The sequence below is a fragment of the Dendropsophus ebraccatus genome, chromosome 7 (assembly GCF_027789765.1).
Source record: "Dendropsophus ebraccatus isolate aDenEbr1 chromosome 7, aDenEbr1.pat, whole genome shotgun sequence".
Classification (NCBI taxonomy): domain Eukaryota; kingdom Metazoa; phylum Chordata; class Amphibia; order Anura; family Hylidae; genus Dendropsophus; species Dendropsophus ebraccatus.
In genome coordinates this window covers 126507651-126525143 of record NC_091460.1, presented here as the reverse complement: position 1 = coordinate 126525143, position 17493 = coordinate 126507651, and positions in this window count along the sequence as shown.

Sequence of the window (17493 nt, the reverse complement as noted above, 5' to 3'; positions counted from 1 at the left end):
GTTCTTTGTAATATGGTGAACAATTTCAGGTTAACGATAAACAATCTCGTTTACGATCGTTTATCATTAATCGGTAAAAATCACTTCATATGTGCGACAAAATCGTCCGTGTGTCATTGATCGTTGATTTAGCTGTGACCCTAAAATCATTGATAATAGTTCATTAATCGTTCACTTATTAAACAATCATAGAAATGATTGTAACTAACAACTATCTGTAACGATTGGAGTCGTGGATCCACTGGACCACCACTAGCGATGGTGTAAGCCACACCAGAGAGAGGAGTCTAAGGGGCTGCTGGTCTTCACCAGTGCCAGCCTCAAGGCAAGACGGACTTGCTGCGGCAGGTGATCCCCAGGTCGCTACCCCTAACTTGATTTGCTAGTGGCGGCAGACAAGGTGAAACAGGAACCAGGTAGGCAGACAGGAACACAGCAGCTTTCACGGTAGGAAATGCAGACAGCAGGGACACCGGCTGGGACCTAGGGCGGACAGAAAAAAGGGCAGGAATCACGGGCAGGAACATTGGGCAGGGACAACAGGCAGGAACAATGGAGAGCTGAAGCCACACGCAAAAGAAAACATGCAGAGGATCCGTCAGAGGGGTCAGGAAAGTGCTGGAATATATGGGGGTGCAACCACCAATTAGGAGCGCGCTGGCCCTTTAAATTTAAGTAGAGCCGGCACGTACACTCCCTAGGAGCCTGACAGAGAATAGGAGGAGGAGACTGGGTGAGAAAGAGACCACATGGGGATGTGGCGGAAGGAGCAGTGCGGCGGTGTACAGGAGAGACAGCGCGGCCGTGGACAGAGGTACGTGCTGCGACTACGGCTGTAACATTCTGTGTAATATGGTGAACGATTTCAGGTTAACGATAAACAATCTCGTTTGCAATCGTTAGTCGTTAATCGTGAAAAATCGCTTTGTCTAATAGGACCATTAGACTTCAAGCATACTTGGGTTAATCTGAACATGAACATTCTGCATTTCATTACTTCATTAGCCACCCGTAATTACATGCCAAGCATTCAGATCCAGATGAACCTGAGCTTGTTCGAAGTTCACTCATCTCTAAACAGCATATTATAAACATCTTCTCTCCCTGACCAAAAAGCAATTTACCGTACGACATTTAAAATAAAAGCAAGTAAAAGGACAAACTATATTAACTGGTTCTTGATTTGTAGTTCTCCATGAGGAAGAGAGAGACCCAGAAGAAAAACTAGGGAACGCAGGTTAAAAAAAAGCGGTAAGTGCATGTTGGATATAAATAACCAAATGAGTGGTCTTACAATGGACATTTTTCTTATACGTGATGACTAGCGTTGAGCGGATCGTCGGACTTTTGGTCCGACGGCATTTGCGCTCTATTGTCATGCTTGTGATCCCGACCGCATAATTGTGATCCCGCGAATATGTGGCCAGGATATTCCAGGGAATCCCAGATCGATTCCCTGGAATATCCTGGCCGCATATTCCCGGGAGCGCAACTAAGCGGCCGGGATCACAGGCGTGATCCGAAAGATTCGCTCATCTGTAGTGATGACCTGAATAAAGTAAGGAAAAGGATCACAGGGATAGAAAAGACTGATCATCCTATAAGGCTTGTGAGGATCCTGTTACCTTCTGCTATAAATAGCTAAGGGATACTTTTGGATCAAATTACCTAACCAAAAAGAGAAGGCCTCTGTTTGTTTTTTTTACACTCGCAGTGAAGGATGATTAATCTATTTACATGGAACATCAAAGAGGTGGGAAAAAACGGTCAAGAGACTTGCTATTTATGACTTAATTAACATACACCCACCAGCTATAATATGTGTTTTGGAGACCCATCTTTCCAAAGACACTATCATTAAGACAAAATTTTAACAGAATTTAAAATTGAATTTAGAGATTGGTGGAAGGACGTGACACTATTCTTAAGAGGCAATTGAATTTGGCGGTGATCACTGTAAAAATTGTGTGTGAGAGCTGGGTGTGGCCCTCTCATAAATTGGGGGTAAGAGCTTGTTGTGACCCTGTTTAAAAATTGTGGGCGAGAGCCAGGTGTTGACCCCAATAAAAATTGTGGTTGAGAGACTGGTGGTGGCCACCATAAAAATTTCTCTCTTCAGTCCATTGAGACTGTCATTCATGGCACAAGAGTTGGTGAACTCTCAAACCAAAGCGCTGCTGCAGTGTTTTCAGGGTGGCCCAATCAGTGGGGGATTTTCTCATATGGACACTTGTGACACACTTTGTGGAGCAGCACAGGCAAACAAGGGTATGTTTTAGAAAATGCTGAACCACAAGCAAATATTTGCCATTAAATGGCGGCCATCCAGTCAATTTCACCATTATGTGAACAGAGCTATTCTGTGTTTTTAATCCACTCCTGGTTTTGGTTGCAATATGAGGACCACAATACTGACTGAAATATACGTAGTGTGAGCCCAGCCTCAGAGTTTACTCCCCAGTATACAGTGGCGCATACTTAGTCCCCACCACTGCTCCATCTTGTCTATAGCTGTCTATTGTGTTTATACGATTATATTATATTGCATATGTTGAAAACTTGTGTGCACTATTAGACAGGACCGTCAAATTAAAGGTTTTGGTATTAAGTCTTATCAAGATAGTAATGTACAGTGACAAAATTTTGCTCTTCGTTATGTATGAAACTGCTCCAAGAATAACGGAAATTATTCCCTTATAGGTAAAAAATTCAGTTCAAGAAATTAGGGGGCTAAAAATTAAAGATAGGGAGCAGAGCTTTGGGTATTTTGTGTTTCATCTAACCTTAACCCCTTAAGGACCGGGCCTAAAATGGCCTTAAAGTGTCACTGTCGTGATTTTTTTTTTTGCAGAAATCAATAGTCCAGGCGATTTTAAGAAACTTTGTAATTGGGTTTATTATCCGAGAAATGCATTTTTATCATGAAAAAGCAGTTTGAAGCTCTCCCCCCTGTCTTCATTGTTCTCCTATGGAGAGAGCTAAAGAAAAGACCAAAACAGGACAACAAAGAGTTAATCTACAAATCCCCCACGGGATATCTCTTCTGACCATCACCAGTGACCTGTCTGAGCTCGGATTACAGCTGTCACCCAGCTCCGTGCCTGTAATCCTCTGTTATCTGCTTTCTGCTGCCGGCTAACTCCCTCCTTCCTCCTCCCCCCTCCCCTCTCCCTAGAGCAGACAGGGGACGTCTCCTGCAACAAGTCACAATTTTCAGATTTTTCAGAGTGGATGAAAAAGAGGAAGGAGGGGGGGACCTGGGAAAAGGCTTTTTACATGCAGATAATGGCAGATTTGGCTAATAAACCCAATTACAAAGTTTCTTAAAATCGCCTGGACTATTGATTTCTGCAAAAAAAAAAAATACGACAGTGACTCTTTAAGGACCGGAGCAAATTTTATGAATATGACCTGTGTCACTTTATTCATTAATAACTTCGGGATGCTTTTACCTATCCGGCTGATTCTGAGATTGTTTTCTCGTGACATATTGTACTTCACATTTCTTGTAAATTGGAGTCGATACTTATAACGAATCTTTATGAAAAAAACCAAAATAACGTGAAAAATTGTAAAAAAATGCATTTTTCCAACTTTAAACCTTTTCTGCTTATACAGAAAATGGTTATGCCACATAAATTATATATTAAATAGCATTAGCCACATGTCTACTTTATGTTGGCAGCATTTATTAAACTATATTTCATTTTTTTTTAGACAATAGAGAGCGTAAAACATTAGCAGCAAATTTCCAAATTTTCAGTAAAATTTCAAAATCAGATATTTTTAGGGACCTGTTCAGGTTTAAAGTGTATTTGAGGGGCCTGTATGTTAGAAAGCCCCACAAAGCACCCCATTTCAGAAACTGCACCCCCCACACTCTGCAAAAGCAGATCCAGAAAGTTTTTTAACCCTTTAGGGGAGTCACAGAAATAAAAGCTAAGTGTGTAAGAAATTTGAAAATTTAAATTTTCTGTGCAGAGATTTTATTGTAATCCAATATTTTTCATAATTATAAACTTATTACCAGAGAAATGCACCCCAATATTTATTGCCCCGTTTCTGCAGTTTATAGAAATACCCCATATGTGACCCTATTGCGCTATTTGACGCAACCACAAGCCTCAGATATAAGGGAGCGCCTAGTGCATTTCAATGGCTCCGTTATATTTGGTCATTTCTGACTGTATCACTTCAGCTTGGCAGAGGCTCTGGGGTGCCAAAACCTAAAAAACACCACTAAAGGGACACCATTCAGAAAATTACACCCCTCAAGGAATGTAACAAGGGGTGCGGTTAGCATCTGGACCCCACAGGTGCTTCACAGATTTTCCCAACAATATGGCGTGAAAAAAGACAAAAGTATTTTTTACACTAAAACGTTGTTCTAGACTTCAATTTTTCATTTTCACAAAGGGATAAAAGGAAAAAAAAACACAAAACATGTAGCGAAGTTTCTCCCGAGTACGGAAATACCCCACATGTGGACATAAAGTGCCAAGCGGGCGCAGGACGAGCCTCCAAAGGGAAGGAGCGCCAATTGGCCTTTGCAAGCTGGATTTCACTGGAATGGATTTCAAGGGCCACGTCGCATTTACAGAGCCCTCGTGCTGCCAAAACACTGGAAACCCCCCACAAGTGACCCCATTCTGGAAACTACACCCCTCAAGGAATCTAACAAGGGGTGCAGTGAGCATATGGACCCCACTGGTGATGGGCACAAATGTGGAACAATGTGACGTGAAAGTGAAAAATTTCATTTTTTCACTTTCACGGCAAAAATGTGCCCGTCATCAAGGGGTCCATATCCTCATTGCACCCCTTGTTAGATTCCTTGAGGGGTGTAGTTTCCAGAATGGGGTCACTTGTGGGGGGTTTCCACTGTCTTGGCAGCACAAGGGCTCTATAAATGCGACATGGCGTTCATCATCCATTCTAGCCAAATCCAACCTCCAAAATCCAAATGGCGCTCCTTCCCTTCGGAGGCTTGCCCTGCGCCCACATGGCGCTTTATGTCCACATGTAGGGTATTCACGGACTCGGGGGAAATTGCTCTAAATATTTTGTGTGTTTTTTTCTCTTTTAACCCCTTGTGAAAATAATAAATTCAAGGCTAGACCAACATTATAGTGTAAAAAATGTAATATTTCATTTTCACGCCACATTGTTCCATATTTGTGCCCGTCACCAGTGGGGTCCATATGCTCACTACACCCCTTGTTACATTCCCTGAGGGGTGTAGTTTCCATAATGGGGTCACTTGTGGGGGGTTTCAACTGTCTTGGCAACACAGGGGCCTTTTAAATGCAACATGGCCCCTCGAAATTCATTCCAGCCAAATCCAGCCTCAAAAAAACCAAATGGCGCTCCTTCCCTTTGGAGGCTTACCCTGCACCCGCATGGCGCTTTATGTCCACATGTGGGGTATTTCCGTACTCAGGGGAAATTGCTCTACAAATTTTGTGTTTTTTTTATTTTTTAGCCCCTTGTGAAAATGAAAAAATCAAGACAAGATTAAAGATTTAGAGTAAAAATTTAAAACAAATTACACCAAATGTTGGTCTAGCCTTGATTTTTTTTCCATTTCCACAAGGGGTTAAAAAAGAAAATAAACGCAAAGTGTGTAGGGTAATTTCCCCTTAGTACAAAAATACCCCACATGTGGACATAATGTGCCATATGGGCACAGGGCAAGCCACCAAAGGGACAGAGCGCCATTTAGAGGCTGGAATGGAGGATGGAGGCCATGTCGCAATTACAAAGCTCCTGTGCTGCCAGGACAGTAGAAACCCCCCACAAGTGACCCCATTCTGGAAACTACACCCCAATCTAACAAGGGGTGCAGTGAGCATATGGACCCCACTGGTAACAGGTACATATGTAGAACATGTGCCGTGAAAATAAAAAATACAATTTTTTTCATTTTCACGTCCCAAATGTGGCCGTCACCAGGGGGCCATATCCCCGCTGCCCCCCTTGTTAGATTCCTTATGGGGTGTAGTTTCCAGAATGGGGTCACTTGTCGGGGGTTTCTACTGTCCTGGCCGCACAGAGGCTCTGTAATTGCATCATGGCATCCTCTAATGGGAATGGCGGCCATACCTATTTAGCTGGGGAAAAAGGGACAATTCTAATTTATTTGGGGGTATTGGGCCAATTATTAGTTTATAAGATTGAAAATGACAGGTGTCCATCAAACTCAACCTGTGTTGATCCAGAGGAAGGCAAAAAACCCTCGTAAGGCAGACAACAGTAGCCTCATCACAGGGAAAAAATTCCTTCCCGACTCCATAATGGCGATCAGAATAATCCCTGGATCAACGTGACCCCTGAAATAGGAATAAGGGACAGAATTTAGATAATGTAGAACCCCAGGGACGTGTGGTGCACCTTGGAGCGATCCAGTATGCAGAGGCCGGGGGGATCAGGACAGGTGTCACACTGGAAAATGGTGTCCTTCCTGATCCCCCTGTTACGCCACACTCTGCACTTCTTCTGGGGTCTCCTTTTTTCCAGTGTGGGGGACGTCACCTGGAAAATGTTGTCCTGGTGCGATACGGGGTCCTTCATATCCAGAAGCGCTGGGTCCGCTCCATGGCTGCTAAATATTAGGGCGCTATTACTACTTCTGATATGTTTGGATCGTGCCGCAAGCTACAGGGCAGCGAGGGACCGGAAGAGCGGGTGCTGGTATAAAAGTTATCCCCGTACAGGTGGTAACCTTTATCCAGCAGTGGGAAGATCAGTTCCCGAACGATCTCCCCACTAACTCAGAGGATGGGCGGGGAGGGGGCATCTGGGGGCATCTGGGGCTGGATTTGGGTGTCCCTTCCTTCATACACTCTAAGTGCACACTGCGGAATGGCGAAGGATAACCCTTTGTGCATTCCGCAGCTGGCACCCACCGGCAGACTGATGCAGGTGCGCGTCTCCGTCTGTGTCATAGACTCCATTCTATGCATGGGCGGATTCCGCTCTCCGTCAAATGTGTTCATTCTTTGGACGTACGATGGAATCCGCCCAAGCATAACATGGAGTCTATGACACGGGTGGAGACGCGCGCCTGCATCAGTCCGCCGGTGGGTGCCAGCTGCGGAATGCACAAAGGGTTATCCTTCGCCATTCCGCAGTGTGCACGTACCCTAAATCTGTAAGTGTACCCAGAGGTAGGCTCACAGAGTTTGTAGAATTTCACGCCATACCGTGATCTCTTATTGGGACGGTACTGGCGGAAAAGACGTGTCTGGGGGGCAGCGTACGCTACGCTACCCCCAGACACGTCACTGGATGATGAGGATGAGGATGAATGGAGGAACAAAGGACCCCCCCATTCATCCTCACTGGCTGTTTCGGTGTCGGAGGCAATAATAGCGTATGCGTCCGACACCGAAAACACCCTGGGGGTCATCTTTATACGGGGATTGGTATATGGGGTATGTAGTGGTGTAGTGTCAAACTTTATTCCGTGTAGTGTAATGGTGTTTTTTACATGTTTTTTTAACATTAAGTATAAAAAAAAAAACTACGCCAAGAAAGGAGTTGCTGATAAATGCCGCACTTATGTGCGGCACTTATAAGCAGACCGTGGCTGTAGGATATAGGAAAAAAACACTCTACGCCAAAAAGGAGGAGTTGCTGATCAGCGGCGCACTTACGTGCGATGCTGATCAGCACTCAGCGGCGATAGGGTGCGGAAAATAGAAAGAAAAAAAATTGGAAAAAAAAAAAAAAAAAAAAATCTTTCTTCAACCCTATAGCTACTGATATGTGTATTATATACACTTATCAGCCGCTAGGGGGCAGTAGAACGCCAATTCCGGAAAAAGCCGAAGTTTGACGACGCTGGAGCCGATGATTACCGATGGGGACCGCCGGAAAAAGACGAAGACGCCGACGAAGACGATGACTCGTTCGGAACCCGGAAGTCTCGTTCGGAACCCGGAAGACGCGATCGGGACGCTGGATCCGGTGAGTATGGGTCAATACCTGCTCTGGACACCTCAGCTACCTAGCTGAGGTGTCCACAGCAGGTATTTAACCCTTTCATGGGGTAGTTATATCGCCGTGATCGGCCGGACGCTCCTGGCGATCGGGACGTGGCACCGTGGCCACCGTTACTTTTAACAGTAATGGCGGTCGGTGTCGTCCTCGGACAGCACCGACCGCCATTGCTTTCCGGGCCACCAGTGACCCGGAAAGCTGCAGATCGCCGCCATATGCTGATCTGAATAGATCAGCCAATAGCGACGATCGTCAGCACGGGAGGGGTTAATCACCCCCCGTGCCGACAAGCAGGGATGGCCTGCTATACATTATAGCAGGCCATCTTCCCCGATCGCTGCGTGTGTACACGCAGCGATCGGGGAAACCGCGGGCGTAAATGTACGCCCGTTTGCGTTAAGGCACGGGTCTTGGGGGCGTACACTTACGCCCGCGGTCGTTAAGGGGTTAAAGCGACTCGGTAACCACAATCTTCCCTCCCCAAACCACTTGTACCTTCAGATAGCTGCTTTTAATTCAAGATCTGTCCTGGGGTCCGTTCAGCAGGTGATGCAGTTATTGTGCTAAGAAACAACTTTTAAACTTCCAGCTCTGTGTCAAACTGGCGTGGTCTAGAGTATCTGTGCATTAGGCTTGCACCGCCTCTCCGTCCTTCCTCCCCATCCCCTTCATCATTAGGAATACTCCAGGCAGGATTTCACCTAATTACATGTGCTGGATCTTTAAGGCAAGTGATGGAATAGGACAAGTGAGGAATAGGAGAAATTCTACCAGTGGCATTCCTAATGATGAAGAGGGTGGGGAGGAGGGATGGAGAGGCGGTGCAAGGTTAGGGCACAAACACTCTAGACCACGCCAATTCGACACAGGGACGCAAGTTTAAAAGTAGTTTTTTAGGACAATAACTGCATCACCTGCAGAACGGACCTCAGAACAGATCTTGGATTAAAAGGTACAAGCGGTTTGGGGGGGGGGGGGGTCAGATTGTGGGTACAGAGACGCTTTAATGAATACATCATGGGGTTTTCCAGGAATAAAACAATTAATAGCTTATACACAGGATAAGCTGCCAATAGCGGATCAGTGGGGTGCTGATGCCTGACACCCTTACCACACTGAGAAGCGTTTGGCTTCATTCCCTGTGTAGCAGCAGTGATGGCGTACTGTAGCCTCAGCTCCCATTTAAGTAAATAGAAGCCAAAGATTTAGTACCCTGGCACCACAAGAGAATTTTATAAAACAGAAAAAAAATTATTCAGGGAAAACTATAGAAATATTGGTGTGTATTGTCTGCTGTCTTTCAGATCCTTCACACCACTTTCAGACACTCACAAAGAGCAACTTCATGGAGGACATAATACAGAAGTGAAATGTTTTAAATCCAGCAAGAGAAGGAGACTATAAAAAAAAAAAAAACTTACTTGATCATCATCAGCAGCTTCTCCCTTATCATTTCCTCTCTAGGCATCCTTGAGTTGTAGTTCTGATCTTCAAGTGAGGCTGATAATCTGTTTTATCGCTTCCCAGTCAATTGAGAATTAGAGAAGTTACATAAACTATGTCTAATAAGCAGAGACAGGCAGTTTCTTATTAATATGTATTAAAGAATTTGTTATCTATGAGCTTATCTACAAGTCTATTTGTTAGCAGACCTCAAAGAATGATATTGCAGTAGGAATATATATATATATATATATATATATATATATATATATATATATTTATTTATTTATTTATTTATTTATTTTTTCAGCTCTTTGTGTTCTATTCTTTGTGGACAGGTAAATAGCCAGACAAACCACAGAAACCATTTACAACCTACTGTCCTCAAGATATTTAAGACCTGATGGTACATCCTCTTTAACATTACCCATGGATAGAACGGCTCCGTCACAGGGAAGCCGGTGCCACGGTCCGTTTTTTTTTAACTGCGGTCCGGTTCCCTTGTATAGCCGTTCTATCCATGGGCACCAGGCCGGGGCTGAAGCACTGGAGGACAAAACTAATAAATGAACAGAAATTACTACCATCGTTTGGAGTTACTGTAAGAGTTCAATACAAAGAGGTTGGGAGCAAGGATTTCCTGCATACCATTTGCTTTTCACTAGCTATACCCTTAAAAATATGTAATTTTTAATACTGTATATTCCAGCCAGTAGCTTAATTTGGTGGGGGCGGACGCTCCCAGGCCCACACAGGCAGGGGCCCACTGAAGATTTGTCCAGTTAATGCTGTCCGCAAAAGCTATTGCTTTTGCAGACAGACTTAACAAATGTCTATTGGCTGTAGGTGCCCCCAGGCCAGAAACCAGTGCTCCTGGGGGGCCCACACGACTACTGAATGTTGTGTCTGACCATTTAGCTGTATGCGCTTGTATGCGAGGAGAACATATGGTTGAATGCAGCAGGATGATTAACAATGCGAGGAGAACATTGGCTCTCCACTCTGCCAATCACTGTTGTGGCCACAAGAGGCCGTTCCCTCCTTTAGAGCTGTGAAACATGAGTGATGTCACTTGTGCGCTCAGAGAGTTGACATCAGAAAAATACAGTACTGCAACTGCACAGCAGGTAAGTATAGCTATTTTTCCTTAGTTATAGAGGAGGAGACCTATGTTGGTGGGTGGGGCTAACTCCTGGGAAGGAAGTTATCTATGAGGGTTGGGGTATGGGATGTGCTGGCTAACTGAAAAGGGGGTACATAATTTGGAGGTACAGTCTACTCACGGTGGTGGTGGTGGTGGGGCGGTTGTCTAACCACCAGGATTACCAGGGACATTACTGTTGGGGGAGGGGTGGCTGCATGGGGAATACATACCAGGGGGATTAACTACATGAGATGGTGCTGGAGGGGATGCCTACATGGAGGATTCTACCTTTTTGGGGGGGATTGCCTGCACAAAGAGGTCTAAATACTAGATAGATGCACAGAGGGGAGTCTAACTTTTATATGAGGGCACAAAGGGCCCTAACTACTACTACATGGAAACAGAGGGAAATAATTACTATATTGGGGCACAGAAGGCCTAACTACCATATGGATGCACAGAGAAGCTGAATTTCAACATGAAGGTACAGTGGGGCCTTACTACTATATGGGGGTGCACAAGGTGGGTCTATCTTCTATAGGGAAAAACAAGGTATAATCTACTATGTTAGGGTATAGATGGTGGCCTTTTTACTATATGAGAGCATAGAGGCTACCCTGCAAACGATATGAAGGCTAAAATTGGCTCTAAATACTACATGGAGGCATAAATTGGCTGCTCTCATATACCCTATGCACCATGATTATTGGGGCTGATTTCTCCTACATTTTTAATGTATTGTCATGTACTGACATGACAATACTACATGGAGGCATAAATTGGCTGCTCTCATATACCCTATGCACCATGATTATCGGGGCTGATTTCTCCTACATTTTTAATGTATTGTCAAGTATTGTTTCTATGAATTAATAAAGTAATTATTCCATTTAGTTATGCTGCAGTAGTCTCGCTTTTTTGTATGTAGGTTATTTAGTATGGTTGCCTTGAACTGCATGGGACTATTTATTGTTATTACCCAGCATTTGTACTATACATTTACTCTATTAGTACTGCGGGTATCCCCTTCGGGTGTTGGTAATCAGGTCATTGACCATCAGCTATGGTGTAGTCCTCATGCTGCCCAATAGAGACAGATAGATTTGAGATAAAGAGATAGAAGAATTGATGGATGGCTAGATAGAAAACAGACACGGCGCCGTAGCTTCCTCTATGTTGTTTGTGGTATTACAACTTGGTTCCATTCTCTTTTAGTGGAACTGAGCTGCACTACCACATCCAAGCTTTGGAGGAGAGTGGCGCTGTTTCTGGAAAAAGACAGCTATGTTTTTGCCATGCTGAATAGCCCCTTTAATTTTTACATGGTTATATATGTAAAATGTAGAAAGTCTTTTCCACTGTTCTCAGTCCCTTTTCACTATAAATAATGTGGTAGAAAATACCCTTTATTATTCGGAAAGCATTGTCATCTGCTGAGGTTCCCTATGGGTAACATAATTGGTTGGGGTCCCACTGAGACTTACTTGCCCCCCCCAGACTGAACCCCTAGCAACGCCCCTGATTCCAGCGTATAAGACAACCCCTGAATTTTAAGAAGATTTTCAGGGGTTCGTCATATACACTGGAAAAATGTTAACCCCTGCCTGACCACAGCAGGGTTTACTAGCTGGAGCCATGTTGCGGACAAGCAGGGGTTAACTAAAGCTTGACTCACCTGTCACCCATTCTCGGCAGGCACACATCTCCCGTCATGTTCCCGGCGAAGGCAGTGTGATGCACACTGCCTTCGCCGGAGGTCCCCGAAGCTCTGCCGGCAGCCGAGCGTCTCATCGGAGAAGCTCGGAGATGCGAGGCTGCTGGGAGAGCTTCTGGAGAATGACAGAGGCTTCGAGGACTTCCGGTGCCTCTGCCATTCTCCCGAAGCTCTCCCGCCAGCCGAGCGTCTCCGAGCTTCTCCTATGAGACGCACAGCTGCCGGGAGAGCTTTGGGGACCACTGGATGCAGTTGGTGTGCATCTTACTGCCTGCGCCAGGAACATGATGGGGTACGCCCGGCTGCTGGGAACAAGTCACAGGTGAGTTTAATCATTTGTTTTTTTACAGGGGTCACCGCATACGGTGGGGATGCGACCGTTTTTGAGCTTCCCCACCGTATGCGGCGACCATACCCGACATATAAGACGATCTTATAAGTCATCTTATATGCCGGAAAATACGGTACTTTGAGCAAAATGTAAAGCAAAGGGTTTGTGGACATATGGTGCTCAAATGTAAAGTTTAGGTTTAAGCAGCAATTTGCCTTATAATTTTATGTGATAAACATAGAAAAATGATTGTATATATTCCTTAGAAAAATGGAAAATCATTGTAATATATGGCATTTAAAGGTTATAGCCTTTGATCAGTACACTTTTTTTAAAGACAATTTTCTACAGTTATTACTATGTTAGCACAATTACTTTAAAGCAGGGTAATGAATTCCTCTGACAGAAAAGCATACTCGGTTCTTTGTTTAATTGAACTATCAATATACAAGAGGGCACAAAAACCTCACATTTCTTCTTAATTACTGCAATGTTTATTGGACCATATACATATAGCAAAAACCTGTAATGCTTATTGTCTATTAATTAGCACACCTGCTTGCCCTCATGAAGATGACATTTAGCCAGTATATTCTAAGAAATTATTTCCTGGTAATCTCAATATACAATAAGCCTAATATATGAAAACGAGCAAACAAAGGAAAGAGTTAATGATAACAGCCAATCGTATTGATGTTTTGGATCACTGATTTTTAAACTTGTACAAGAAGATTTGATTTTATTATCTGCTTAGTTTGCCTGCACATAAAGTAGTAAGAAACACTAGAGATGAGCAAATTTACAGTATAAATTAAGCAAAGTGATACATTACCTTGGAAAAGCTGGATCCAGTCCTGGGAAAGGAGAAGTTTCCCCGGACTGGATGCAGCTTTTCCAGGCACCTAGAGTGAAGCAACATGAAGTCCAAAGGCAGCCAGCTGATAAGCCAACTACCAAGCTAACGTAACTCGCTACTGCTGTAAATTTGATTATCTCTAATAAATATATGCAAAATAATGCAAATGTATATGGACACACACACTAGAGAGAATTTACTACAACTGTCCAACATTCTTAGATGGTGTAAACATTTGTAGACAGTCTTTAAATATGCTAGATTTATCACAGTAACTGTTTGAGAAATCTGGCACATCTCATCTGGCAATCAAGCATTAGATACATAGATCAATGCAGTATATATTGTATGTACTGCATTAATCCCTATGAGCTATAAAGGTATTGCTCATAGGAGTCCCCTAAGAGTTACTTTGAAAAAAAAAAATAATAATAATAATAATAAATTAATTCCCATAATAAAATAATGAAATGACCTCCCTTTTCCCATTTTAACCCCTTTTTCCACATTGAATGTAAATGTATGCCATGGAAGTCTTTGTCTTAATGATGCATTGCATACATTTATGCCATTATCTGCAGGGGCTCTATGAAGCAAGCTAAGGAGCTAAGCTCGCTTCATAGAGGGTGAGGATGCAGTGGGGTTTTCACCATTAATAAGCAGCAGATCTCCCGCCCATCATTAGCACCTCAAATGCTGCCGATTGCTTTATTTAACTGTCAGTGACAAGTGTTGCACTCCTGTCACTATTTGATGGGGGGCTCCCTGACTGCTGGAGGAGTAACACTTACCTCTTCCCTGTTAGGCCATTTTTGTGCAGTGCAATGATGACTGCACGTGTTTCTTTAGAGGTAACCATGGTTAACAGAAAAGAAACAATAATTCCAAGCACCAGTCTCCTTTTAAAGTGTCCAGTGTTGTCATTCTTACTTAATCATGACAGATTGATCTCCAGCCCTGTCCTCATCAACACCCACACCTGTGTTAATGGAGCAATCACTGAAACGATGTTAGCTGGTCCTTTTAAGGCAGGGCTGCAATGATGTTGAAATGTGTTTTGGGGTATAAAGTTCATTTTCTAGGCAAATATTGACTTTGCAAATAATTGCTGTTAAGCTGATCACTCTTTATAACATTCTGGAGTATATGCAAATTGCCATTTTAAAAACTGAAGCAGTAGACTTTGTAAAAATTAATATTTTTATCATTTTCAAAACTTTTGGCCATGACTGTACACCAAGCGACAGGCGCTTGACTTTATTATGTGGTGCACAGCACGCAGAACATTAGCACCAGGCTTATATTTTTTGCCTTGGCACACAAGGAATATACAGCCGTATATCCTACACAGACAGATACACTGAAGCCTATTCCTCACAGTCTACTCTAGCTGCCTTCCTCTCTGAACACACTGATGTGCTGCTTGCTGGTTTATTGGCTGTATATCTTTAATATATAATATATTATTTCTATAACTTTAGCCATAACAAGGGCTTTTAGGGGTCCCTCCTGCCTAAAATCACCTAACACCTGACTGTCCCTGCTACACACTGTCTCCCTGTCTAGCTCCAAGTCTCATCTGAAATCGAATCTCACATCCACTATTCTATTACTGTGAAGGTCACATGGTTTAGCCAGCCAATGAATGAGATGCTTTTCTATCACTGCCTGTGTGCTGCTTTAGCCTGTCCCACACCCCCTGCATAGTTATGGGTTAAAAAAAAACACCAGGGAAGGTGGGAGGGGAATCACATTTTTACTGGGGTTTTAATCGAATACTCGATCGAAATTCAGTATTTTGATAAGTGTACTATTCAATCGAATACGTACTCGATCAAGTAGTACTTGCTCATCTCTAATGACTTTTAATCTTGGGATAGATCCTTAAACAGTAAATTCTGGGCAACATATTTTATATTTTAACTTGAGTACAATAACTAGTGAACCAGTGTTGATTTGCTAAAGATCATATGAATCTTTTATAGCACTGTAAAATGGTTTCTGGAGTAAAGCAAAGAAAAACTGATGCATTTTATATATTTTGGAGATCCTTGTATTTCCATTGACACGTGTGTGAGAATATTAACTTTGGATATATTTCCTGAATATTCAATATGTTAATGTCAGAAATCAGTATCTGTGTAAATAAAGCATATGTCTGTGCTATCAGAAATCATTGCAGTCTGCATAAATGTATTTAAATTAGCTGAAATTAAGTTATTGTACAGAATATTAATTTGGGTTTCTCACCTGGAATAAAAAAAAATATTTTAGTGTAAAATTAAAGGAGAACATCCAGGAAGGGCAGAGGATGGTGGGAACATAAAAAGGAGCTATGCTTCCTCATTCCTGTGCCTGTGCATTCACCACCACACCCACAAGCCCCACCATTTGTCAGCCTCCAGTCTCCAGTTTTTGTCGGCTTCCTTTGTCATCATGGCCTAGCAGGAACTCCCTGTTTAGGCAATCAGTGACAACAGATGTATCCTGCCCAGTCAATGACTGGCTACGCGGGCATTTCTGAACAAATTTATGATGTTGCAGGACCAGGAACTACAGGAGGATGGCAGGGGTCAGTAAGCAATGATGCACGCCGCATGGGCACAGGGATGGGTAAGTATAGGTTCTTTATACTGTATGTTCCCACCACCTCTTGCCCACCCTGAATTTTGTTCCTTTATCAACTCCTTAAGGACCCATGACGTACCTATACACCAAAAGGTTCTGAGGCTCTATGAAATGAGATCAGGAGCTGAGCTTGCTTGATAGAGAGTGAGGACCGGCTGCTATTAGCAACAGGGTCCTCACTGTTAATGATAGGCCACTGGTGAGCTCCTGTCACAGTCCGATCAGGACCTCCGCAGTGTGACTGTGGGGCTCTGATAGTTTTAGCTGACTGCCAGAGGTCTCTACCTTCCTCCTTGCAGTCAGCTTGGCGAACATTGCACAGAGTCTGCCACAGGCAGACTCCATGCAATAATGGCAGATAAAACTGATCAATGCTATGCTATGTCATAGAATTGATCAGTGTATGTAATGTAATAAATGAATGTAATAGCCCCTCCGCCAATAAAAGTAGAAATCACCCAACATTCCCATTTTATATATATTTTTTAATAGATTTTTTTGTTACATCATATATCAGAAGAAAAAAATAAAGAGCAATCAAAATGGTACCAAAATAGTACCATATCTACTTGAATATGGTACCAATGAAAACTTGAGATCATGGCTCAAAAATTAAGACCCCAATCAGCCATGTAGGTTGAAACAATAAAAGCTCTATGGCTCTTAGGAGGCGAGGAGGAAAAAAATAAAAACACAAAAATTAATATTGGCGCGGTCCCTAAGGCCAAAATCCACTGTCCTTAAGTGGTTAATATATAATTTTTTTATATTAAGCATTATAAATTTGCAAAACTATTTTAGTTCTTCTTTTACATTTTAGTTTTAAAGATAATAGTGTCATTAGAAAATGACCTAATGTTTAAATAAAGTTTTGATCATGGCTTCTCTCTCTACTATTCACTTTGAAGTTTGAGAGCCATCAGCTTGCACATGTTGTACACAGTATACCTGAAGTGTTGAGGCTTTCCCTGTCAGTCCTCTGTCCACAATGTCCTACTCTCTCCAGCTCAATCCGTCCTGCCACCTAACTCTCTGACCAGGGTTCACTGTTAAGAATATCTGTCAGGAGCCAGCCAGCACTGCTGGAGCGTGTGGCCAGACTCCTCCTGCTCCCGACGGCGTCCCTTGCAGACGTGCTGGCCGGTTGCAGGGAGCGCGCCGACAGTATACCTGACAACATCCAGACAGTTGCCAGGGGTACGGCGGCAGTGTCCTTGATCTTGCCGCGGCCTGGCCCCATCGCCCCTGGCCAAGCGGCACAGGTGCCTAATATTGTAAATTACTTAAATGATTGGGCCATAAAGTCAGCTTGAAGTATGTGGCCTGTGGCTGGAGTCCCAGCCCCAATCATGCTCTGGAACTGGAACTCCAGCCTC